Raw genomic sequence first — 11,554 nt, forward strand, 5'->3', positions numbered from 1 at the left:
TGTACCATAGTTTTCTAATCCACTCATCTGCTGATGGGTATTTAGGCTGTTTCCAAATCTTAGCTATGGTGAATTGTGCTGCTATAAACATAGGGATGCATGTATCCTTTCTGATTGGTGTTTCTAGTTCCTTGGGATATAATCCTAGAAGTGAGATTACTGGATCAAATGGGAGCTCCATTTTTAGTTTTTTGAGGAAACTCCATACTGTTCTCCACAGTGGCTGCACCAGTCTGCATTCCCACCAGCAGTGCACTAGGGTTCCTTTTTCTCCACATCCTCGCCAGCACCTGTTGTTTGTTGATTTGTTGATGATTGCCATTCTGACAGGTGTGAGATGGTACCGCATTGTTGTTTTGATTTGCACCTCTCAGATAATAGTGACTTTGAGCATGTTTTCAAATGTCTCTTGGCCTTCCTTAGGTCTTCTTTCTAAAAGATTTAGGTGCATTACCCATTTTTAATTGGATCATTTATCTTCCTTTTATTAAGTTGTATAAGTTCCCTGTAGATGTTGGAGATTAAACCTTTATCAGTAATAAAATTTGCAAATATGTTCTCCCATGCATTGGGCTTCCTTGTTGTTTTGTTGATGGTTTTTTTTTGCTGTGCAAAAGCTTTTTATTTTGATGTAGTCCTATTTGTTTATTTTCTCTTTAGCTTCAATTGCCCTAGCAGTGGAATTGGTAAAGAAATTGCTTCGGCATATGTCTGAGATTTCTCTGCCTGTGGATTCCTCTAGTATTTTTATGGTTTCTGTCTTATGTTTAAGTCCTGTATCCATTTTGAGTTTATTTTTGTGTATGGTACAAGTTGGTGGTCTAGTTTCAATTTTTTGCATGTATCTGTCCAATTTTCCCAACACCATTTATTGAAGAGACTGTCTTGACTCCATTGTATATTCACGCTTGCTTTGTCAAATATTAATTGAGTATAGTGGTTTGGGTCAATATCTGAATTTTCTATTCAATTCCATTGGTCTACATGTCTGTTCCTGTGCCAGAACCAGGCTGTTTTGAGAACAGTGGCTTTGTAATACAGCTTGAAATCTGGTATTGAGATCTCACCTACTTTGTTCTTCTTTCTCAGGATTGCTGTGGCTATTTGGGGTCTTTTTTCATTCCAGATGAATTTTTGGAGAGTTCTTTCTAGGTCTGTGAAATATGCTGTTTGTATTTTAATGGGGAGTGCATTGAATCTATAGATTGCTTTGGGTAGCATGGACATTTTAACGATGGTGATTGTACCAATCCATGAACATGGTATGTTCTTCCATTTGTTTATGTCTTCCTCTATCCCTTTTCTCAGTGTCCTGTAGTTTTCCATGTATAGGTCTTTTACGGCCTTAGTTAAGTTTATTCCTAAGTATCTTAGTTTTTTTTGGTGCGATGGTAAATGGGATTGCTTTTTTAGTCTCTCTTTCAGTAAGTTCACTGTTGGTGTATCGAAATGCCATAGATTTCTTAGCATTAATTTTGTATCCTGCTACATTGCCAAATTCATTCCTTAAGTCTATAAGTTTCTTGATGGAGTCTTTTGGGTTTTTTATGTACAATATCATGTCATCTGCAAATAAGGACAGCTTTACTTCTTTTCCAATTTGGTTGCCTTTTATTTCTTCTTCTTGTATAATTGCAAGGGCTAATACTTCCAGTACTATGTGGAAAAGGATTGGTGAGAGTGGGCATCCCTGTCTTGTTCCTGTTCTTAGGGAAATGGTTTTAGGTTTTGTCAATTGAGTATGATGTTAGCTGTGGATTTATCATATATGGCTTTTATTATGTTGAGGTATGATCCTTCTATTCCCACCTTGCTGGGAGTTTTTATCAAGAAAGGGTGTAGGATTTTGTCAAATGCTTTTCCTGCATCAATTGATATGACTATGTGCTTTTTATCTCTCAATTTGTTTATGTGATGTATCACGTTTATTGATTTGTGGATATTGTACCATCCTGCATTCCTGGGATAAATCCTACTTGGTCATGGTATGTGATCTTTCTGATTTATTGCTGGATTTGATTTGCTAGAATTTTGTTGAGGATTTTGGCATCTATGTTCATGAGGGATATTGGCCTGTAATTCTCTTTCATTGTGTTGTCTTTATCTGGCTTTGGTATTAGGGTGATGCTGGCTTCATAGAAGGAGCTTGGAAGTGTTCCTTCCTCGTGAATTTTTTGAAATAATCTGAGGAGGATATGTTTTAGTTCTTCCTTGAATGTTTGGTAAAACTCCGCTGTGAAGCCGTCTGGCCCTGGGCTTTTGTTTTTGTTTTTGATGACTACTCCAATTTCTTCCGTAGTTATTAGCCTATTGAGATGTTTAGATTTTTCCTGATTGAGATTTGGATGGTTGTATTTATCTAGGAATATGGCCATATCCTCCAGGTTGTCCAGTTTGGTGGAATAGAGTTGTTCATAGTATTTTTAACAATCCTATGTATTTCGGTGAGGTCTGTTGTTATTTCACTTCTTTCATTTCTGATATTGTTTATTTGGGTCCTCTCTCTTTGCTTCTTGGTGAGCCTGGCTAGAGGTTCATCAATCTTGTTTATCCTTTCAAAGAACCAGCTCTTGGTTTTGTTGATCTTTGTATTGCTTTTTTGGTCTCAATATCATTTATCTCTGCCGTGATCTTTATGATTTCCTTCCTTCTGCTTGCACTGGGCTTTTCTTGTTCTCTTTCTAACTCTTTGAGTTGTAGGGTTAGGTAATTTATTACCATTGTTTCTTGTTTTTTGCAGTTCGCTTGTAGAGCTATGAACTTCCCTCTCAAGACTGCTTTCGCTGTGTCCCATAGATTTGGGATTGTTGTGTTTTCATTGTCGTTTGATGCCATGGTGTTATTTATTTCTTCTTTGATCTCTCTGGTAACCGAGTCATTGTTTAATAGCATGCTGTTTAGTCTCCATGTGTTTGATTTGTTTGGATTGTTTTTATTGTAGTTGATTTCCAGTTTTATGCCACTGTTATCTGAGAAGATGCTTGATATGATCTCTATCTTCTTAAATTTGAAGAGACTTTGCCTATGACCCAACATATGATCTATCTTTGAAAATGACCCTTGTGCACTTGAGAAGAATATATATTCTGTGGCTTTGGGGTGAAATGTTCTGAAGATGTCAATTAATTCCATCTGATATAGTGTGTCATTTAGGATTGATGTTTCTGTGCTGATTTTTGTTTAGAGGATTTGTCCAGTGGTTTTAGTGGGGTATTAAAGTTCTATATTATGACTGTATTGCTGTCAATCTATCCCTTGATATCCTCCAGGAGTTTTTTTTTTGTGTGTGTGTGTGTGTGTATTTGGGTGCTCTTGTATTGGGTGCATATATGTTTACCAGATTTATATCTTCTTGTTGGATTGTTCCCTTTAGTATTATGAAGTGGCCTTCCTTATCTGTTGTTATGTCCTCCCTTTGAGATCTAATTTGTCAGATATAAGTATTGCTACCCCAGCTTTTTTTTCATTTCCATTTGCCTGAATATCCTTTGTCTATCCCTTCACCATCAGTCTGTGTGCATCTTTTTTTCTGAGGTGGGTTTCTTGTATACAGCAGATATATGGGTCATGTTTTCTTGTCCAATCCGTTACCCTATGTCTTTGGTTTGGGGCATTTAATCCATTTACATTTGAAGTTATTATTAATAGGTACTTATTTGTCGCCATTTTTATTCCTTACCCCTGTGTTCCTTCTTCGCTTCCTATTTCTTTTTTTTTTTTTTACTTCAGACTCTTTAGCTTTTCTTGAATTGCTGGTTTGGTGGTAATAAATTCCCTTAGTCCTTTTTTGTCTGTGAAGCTCCTGATTTCACCTTCAGTTTTGATTGATAGCCTTGCTGGGTACAGTATTCTTGGATTCAGACCCTTCCTTTGCATGACTTTGCATATTTCATTCCATTCCCTTCTTGCCTGATGATTTTCTGTAGAGAAATCAGTCACTAGTCTGATGGAGGTTCCTTTGTAGGTATTCTGTCGGTCTCTGGCTGCTTTTAAGATTCTTACTTTGTCATTGGTGTTTGCCAATTTAATTATAATGTGCCTTGGTGTCAGTCTTTTGGGTTTCATTTTGCTTAGGACTCTGAGCTTCTTGGATTTGTGTGGGTTTTTTTCTTCCCTATATCAGGGAAGTTTTCTGTCATTATTTCTTCTAACAGGTTTTCTATTCCTTGCTCAGTTTCCTCTCCTTCTGGAACCCCTATTATGCAGATGTTGTTTAGTTTCATGTTGTCTCAAAGTTCTCTTAGGCTCTCCTCCTGCTTTTTAATTTTTTTTTCTAGACACTGCTCTGCTTGGGTATTTTTCCTACCTTGTCTTCTAGCTCACTGATGCGGTCCTCTGCTTCTTCTAGTCTACTCTTGATGCTTTCTATTGAGTTCTTTACAGCAGCAATGTCATTTTTCATTTCTTCTTGGTTCTTCTTCATTTCCTCTTGGTTCTTGCTCATATTGTCGAATTTGTCTTCCATTCTTTTCAGCCACCTTATGACCATTTCTCTGAATTCTTTTTCTGGAAGGTTGCTTGCTTCCATTTCGTTTACTTCCTTTTCTGGTGATGCCTGCTTTTCTTTCATATGCGGACAGTTCCTTTGTCTCCCCATGGTCTCTCTTCTCTGCATGTCTGGTTATGTAGTTCTCTCTCTCCTGAGTTAATTTAAAGGCACAAAATACAACACAACCAGGTACAATGCACAAGGCACTGAACAGAAATGTATTCATGATATTAATAACCCCAAATAAAGGTGAGCACCAGAGAAAGGCAAATTAGAGGATAGGAGAGAAAGAAGAAGAGAAAAAAAAAGGAGTTCAAAAATGAAATTTGGTAAAGGGAAAAAAAGGTAATAGAGAAAAGAAAGAGAATTAAGAAGGAAGAGGGGAAAAAAGTATATATATGGGGAGAATACTCCAATAGAACAGTCACTAATTCCATGAAATGCCAGTAACAACTACCTGGAGATGAATACAAACTACAAACAACAACTACTATCAAGCGAGGTGAGGGAAAAGAGAAGCAAAAGACAAACAAATACAAAACAAACAAACAAAAGAATAAGCAAACAATCTTACATACAAGCATAAAAAATGATACAATCAACAATCAAGCAAAGAACAACAAATGGACAGAGAGAAAAACAATTTTTTGGATAGTGAAGACAGAGAAGAGAGAGGTGTGTATGGACTTGGAGCAGGGGATTGGAAATTAGATATATAAGTAGGGTGAAATTTTAACAGGGGGTAAAAGAAAGAATAGGGAAAATCTAAAGCAGGAAAAGGGTAAGACAAACAGGATAACAAAAGGGGATAATTTAGGAAGAGAGTGATGGCATAAAGATAAAGTTGATATAGAGTAAAATGATACTAAAGGAAAGATGAAAATGGAATGTAGAACACTAATCCCAAAGTAAAATAAAGAGAAAATAAAATGACACTTTTTAAAAAAATGTAAAATAGTAGTAGTAATAATCCTGATTGAAAATAAAAATGTAATAATTAAAAAGGTAAAATCAAGTGAGGAAAAAAGAAAAAATAATAATTTCTTAAGTAAAAGGTGAAAAAAATAAAAAAATAAAAATAACAATGTGCAGTAGTGAAGGTCATTCACTTCCTCTACTGTTCTGTTTGGCACACCTGTTTCCTAGTCAGGACACTATTGCAGTTCCCTGTGTTCCACTGCTCCTAAGTGTTGTAAGCCAGTCCTGATTTTTAAGGAGGCAGTGTGTCTTAATTTCTCATATTCCTTTATTTGTGTTTCGACAAGAGTCAATTTGTGATTCAACCCCTGTGTGTCAGTGTTTCTGGATTGACCTCTGGGTCTATAGGTCCTCTCTAGACAGTGCTTAAACCCTGCTTTCCCTGTGGCACTCAATACCGGTTTGTGGGAATGGGTTGCCCCAGAGCTGGTTCTCTGATGGTTATTCCCCACTTTGATCCCCAGGTTCCAGAAAAACAACTTTCCCCTACAGTCTCAGTAATCTGAAGCAAGGATTTAAGGAGGAAAGAAAAAAAGAGCAAGCGTAAGTATGCGAACTCCGGGGCTGCGCGCATGTCTGTGCAGTCTTTTTCCCCCCTTGGGTCTAAGCAGCCAGCACAGTTTTAAAATTTTTAGGCTGTCCTTTTCCATCAGATCAAAATGGGTTGTTTTTTAAAGTTCCCTTCTGTTAATAGCTCTTAGGACCCCCTTCCACATTTGCGGATCATGCCAGCCCCAACAGCCATGGATTTTTCTAGGTGCAGACTTCCCCTGGCCCTCCAGCTCCCGCAGTGCGGGTGTTTCTCTGTCCTGCTGGGACCAGAGACCTCACCTTATCCCAGGCAAAATCTGACCTTTCTGTGGTGGAGTGTAGAGCTCCTCTGAATCCGCGTGTTTGCACCCATTGGGGACTGATGTTCTGGGGTTCTCAGCTGTTTGGTGGGTGCTGTAGTTGTAGATTTTCAGGCTTCTGATATCATCCACTTTCCCCTTCAAGATGGCGTGGTCTCCACTTCCAAGCTGGTCGCTCCGGGAGGGAACCCAGCAGTAGTGGAGGCTGCCCGGTCAGGGGAGCCCCGTCCAGCAGTCCCCCACCTTCTCCTGGAGTATAGCTGTCCCTCAACTCACCAATAAACACTCCCTGTGTGACCCTCAGCTGTTCTTTCTATCTGCTCCGGGACAAGGTTTGGGACACATCTGTCTATTCCGCTGCCATTTTTTCTATCTGAAATGTGAATAATTTTACATTTGCCAACAATAATACTGATGAGTCCATACTATTCCTATATATGTATAAAGAGAAAATCAATTTTGAAAAATTAAAACTTCTCATATAATTAAATCCATCATGCTAACTCTCCTTAGAAATACACCCCTCAATCTTGCCCAAGACTATTTTTAAATATGGAATATCTCAGTTATATATTACCGCATTACCAAGTATTACAAAACTTAGTGGCTTAAAGTAACTACAATTACTTTTTCCCCCTCACAATTTTCTGGTTGCCTGGGATCAACTGGGCAGTTACCTGCCACATGTTCTCAGCTGGAGCTGAATTTAGCTATGCGCTGAGTTGGGTTCGGGATACCCAAGATTTCTATCTGCATCTCAGCTATGGCAACTAGAATGGCTAATGGCTGTTTGGCTTTCTCTTTCTCCTTGTTCTCTTTGTATTCTCTCATCATTTAGTTATTTGACTTGAGTTTAGCTACATGGTGGCTGGTTCTCAATGGACAGAAAGCAGGAGCTACAAGACCTTTTATAGGGTCTGGGTTTGGAAATCCCTGGTCATAATTTTCATCACATTTCATTGGTCAAACAAGTCATAAGAGCAGCCCACATTTTAAGGAAAAGCAAAGAGAACACACCTCTTGGAGAATGAGCAGGAAAATAAAAATATGAGAAAAAAATGTTTGTGGTGTTTTGGTAACAATCTATACTAATAGAAGGGTAATATGCTAATTAGACCAGGAGACCTTCTGGGAGACCTTCCAGATGTCTTTCCAGACAAAACCATGGTGGCAGGGCCAAGGCAGAGGCTTGTAGGGGTGATCAGGCCAGGAAGGGAGGGTAGTTCCGGGCAAGCAGGCCAGCAAGGGGGGGCAGTTGAGGGCGATCAGGCAAAGTGGTTAGGGGCAATCAGGCAGGCAGGCAGGTGAGCAGTTAGGAGCCAGCGGTCCCAGATTGTGAGAGGGCCTAAACAGGCAGTCGGACATCCTCTGAGGGGTCCCAGATTGGAGAGGGTGCAGGCCGGGCTGAGGGACACCTCCCCCCACCCCCCTCACCCCCGTGCATGAATATCATGCACTGGGCTACCAGTCTTTAATAATACACTACACCCTCTGGCTGTAACAATCCACCTACCACCCAGATGCAAAACATACTAACTCCCACTATGCCCTCCCCTTCCCACTCTCTCCAAAGCCATTCACTATTCATTATGGCATTACCTCAAAGTCAATGATCTCATTATTAGCTTTAGGTTCAGATGTAGATAAGGCTCCTCAAGCATAGATAATCTTGTTCTGGAAAATATGAACTAAAACAAGTTATCTTCCCCCAGACATTCAACATACCATAGTAAAAGAGGGCTAACATGATCATCACAGTTACTGTGATTCAAAAAGTGAGAAAATAAATACACATTGGAACACTGATCTGTTAAAAGTTATGACATTGTGCCAGGAACATAATAATGAGTTTCCCCTTTTTGGGTGGCAGATGTTCCTTGATTAATGCCTACTTCTTCTTTTGGGGCAATAGTTCCCTAATTCATTATTCTTGGTGGCTCCTGGCTCCACCCTTTAATTCTTCTATACTTTTCAATAAAATATGACCTACTTTTGCAAATGAATAATTTCCTTAGCCTTTTCTTTACCAACAGAAAAATTGGTAGCCAGAGTCTCCTTTCCATTTTGAACTGTGTAACTTTTAATCCAGGCTGCTTTTGCAAATATAATTTTCTTAAAACATTTGGGTTGTCTATGAAACTTATTTGGAATCACCATATGCCACATTTATAATTCTTTTTTAGATTTATCTCTCTCTACCGTAGAAGTGTCAGGCTGCTGTAGAACATAATTTTTTTAAATTTTTGAGTCATTTTACTAGTATCTAGTGAGGGGAGAATCTTCTAGAAACAAACTTAAATATTGTTTAGGTCTTTACAAAGATTTTTACAGGTATACAGCTTAAGTATATCTTGCTCCTTAGGCTTTGTTTTACTGCTTACTATAATCTGTGCTGTGTGGGATTTCCTACTTTTAAAATATTTTACCGGCTGGAGAGACTGTACTGGGTCCAAATTCTACTTGAAGAGATAAATTTTTCTTATTTAGCTTACTTTTCTCTTGCAATACTTTATCATACTCTACTAAAGTAAGCTATTTGACATGTCCAAAATTCTGGCCAGAAATATGAGCCAGATGCATAATTTTATTAGGTAAATTTTCTTTTCTCCATATTGAGAAAATTTAGCGATAGAGAGGCAGTTAGGGTAAAGGTCCATGGGATAGGATTGCATTCATGACTGGCAGAGTCAGCTCCAAACCACTGGAATGTTTATCTTACAAACACAGAGAGCAGCAGAATGTTACAAGAGAAGAGTTTAAAGGGGGAGCACTGGGTAGGCTTTGAAACTTTGAAACTGATACCAGACAGGGAAGGGGGAAATTGACCAATTAGGAAAAAACATGAGGGGGGTATAAAATGAGGAAGGGTCCAATTAGAAAGTAGCATGTACAGACAAAGAAGCTGCCAGCAGTTATAAACCCATAGACAGAGACTCATAGGGGGTGGGGGGGGGGGTGTTGGGATTGCCTACACAGGAGTTTGTATATGCTTGCAATAAATTTCCACACTTTTGCTTAAAATCTTTTTGTTAGTGGATTTTATTCTTCAAACTTTGTAGGACAAGAACCCGGAAACTCCAGCTTGCCATTCAGGGTAACAATATTACCTTGGGTGACAGTGTTAGTTGAAAGGGTTAAAGAGAATAAAACAGGTCAGAGAAAACTTATTGTGCTTAGCAGATATCTTGCAGAAAACTTGCAACCTTGAGCACAGCAGAGCCCAGATAGCCACTGGACATGTGGTGCCAGGAGGAGCCAAGGATGGACCAGATCTTTATGTCAGTAGAATGGCTTTCAGCCAGCAAAAGTCAATAAAAACCTTTCCCTCCCTGCACTCTCCTCTGATTCCTTTGTCGGACTCAGCCCACCTGCACCCAGGTGCCTGAAATAAAAGCCTTTTTGATACATTACAGCCTCATGTCATAGGTGGGCAACTCCAGCCCACTCCGAACCTTTCATTAGTGAACTTTATACCAATGTATAATATGTGTTATTTCTTTTCCAGCTTTCAGAATACTGATTTCCTCACTATTCTTCTTATCTCTACCAATAATCTCTTGATTGCTCTTTTAGCCTCCAACCCACGTTTGGTCTCAAAGCCAGTGCACATGTTTTTAGCTTTTTGTTAGAGCAGCATTCTTCTTTCAGATACTAATTTCTATATCAGATATCTATTGCAGCATAACAAAACACCCAACACATGATGGTTTAAAAATACAATGAATATTATTTTTAATGATTCTATGACTTACGTTGGCTTTGTTATACACTTCTTCAACAACATGTGTGCTGGTGTCATTCTTGAAGTTGCATTCATGTAGGGCCTTGGCTGAGGCTGAAACATACAAGATGACTTCACTCAAAGTCTTGGCAACTTAGCTGGGATGGCTGTAAGAGCTGAAGGCTGGAAAATCCTGTTTCTTCTCATACTTTTCTTCCAGTACATTATTCAGACTTTACAATGGTGACTGGTTTCTAAGAGAGCAAATGCAAAAGTGTATTGCCTCTAAAGACCTAGGCCCAGACACAGTACAGCATCAATTCTATCATATTCTGTTGTTCACAATAAGTCACAAGACCATTCTAGAACCTTGTGGAAGAAAAATAGATGACCTTTTCATGAGAAAAGTGGCATGTGCTTATAGGAATAAGAAGAATTACTGAAGGCCACTTTTTCATATGATCCACCAGAGGTAGTACATTATTCTATATAACACACACAAAAAAACCCTGATGGTTTAGAATTTTGATACTGTTATTAAGGCTACATTCTAGGTAATTGAATATATTTAGTTGTAAAATATAGATTAACTAGAATCCAATTTACTAGAACTCTCAAATAATCAGTGTTTGTGACATTTCAACCTATCTATAAGATATAAATAAAAAATGTTAATTCAAAACAAAGAGGTATTTTCTTAAGCTCATTTTAATACAGAAGGTACAAACAAAGACACAGGGATGTTAGAAAACTTTTAAATAACAAGAGGTGGAAACAATGGGCTTTTTGCTTAATTGTAACTTCACCAGAGCATTTACACATTAAAATTACCCATTTCTTAGGCATTACTGTTAATCAGGGTTTTCATACATTTTGTAAACTCTAAGTTTTAAAAATAATTCTATTCAAAGTGCTTTCAGTATTCTTGAATATCAAGTATGAATTAGAGATACATAAATTAAAGGATTTCAAAAGCATATTTTAAAAACTAGAGAAGAATGAGTTAGATACAATCTTAATTGAATCCAATGAAAGGCAAATTAAATTGATCAGAGTAGAAGAATAATTATCATACACTGAAAAGAAGCCTTTATTCATATCAGAATGCTAAAATGAAAAAAATTCTATTAAAATCTTAAAATAAGCAATATTTTCTCATCAAATTTAAAATAATTTACAGTAACTTCTTTCTCTTGATATTATTAAAAGATTTTAAAAGTTAAAAATGGGAGATGGGATTTCTCCATTTCACCTTCAGAATTTTAAAGAAGTTTATCTTGATTTCTTCTAATTCTTCATCCTAATATTTAAACATTGATAGAAGTGTTACTGGCAATGTTGGCTCTAAGTTCTTGACTTCATGTATGAAAGATTTTACACCTCGAGTCCAGATGATTTTGAGAGTATGTTTATTAAAGTTGGGACAGTTAAACAAAGGCTTAAAATAGAAAAGGCATGATCATAGCAATAGGAGTAAGCCTAGGCAGAGCTGCCTTGGGCCTTTGGAAGGAAAGT

The sequence above is a fragment of the Plecotus auritus genome (assembly GCF_963455305.1).
Source record: "Plecotus auritus genome assembly, chromosome: X".
Taxonomy (NCBI): Eukaryota; Metazoa; Chordata; class Mammalia; order Chiroptera; family Vespertilionidae; genus Plecotus; species Plecotus auritus.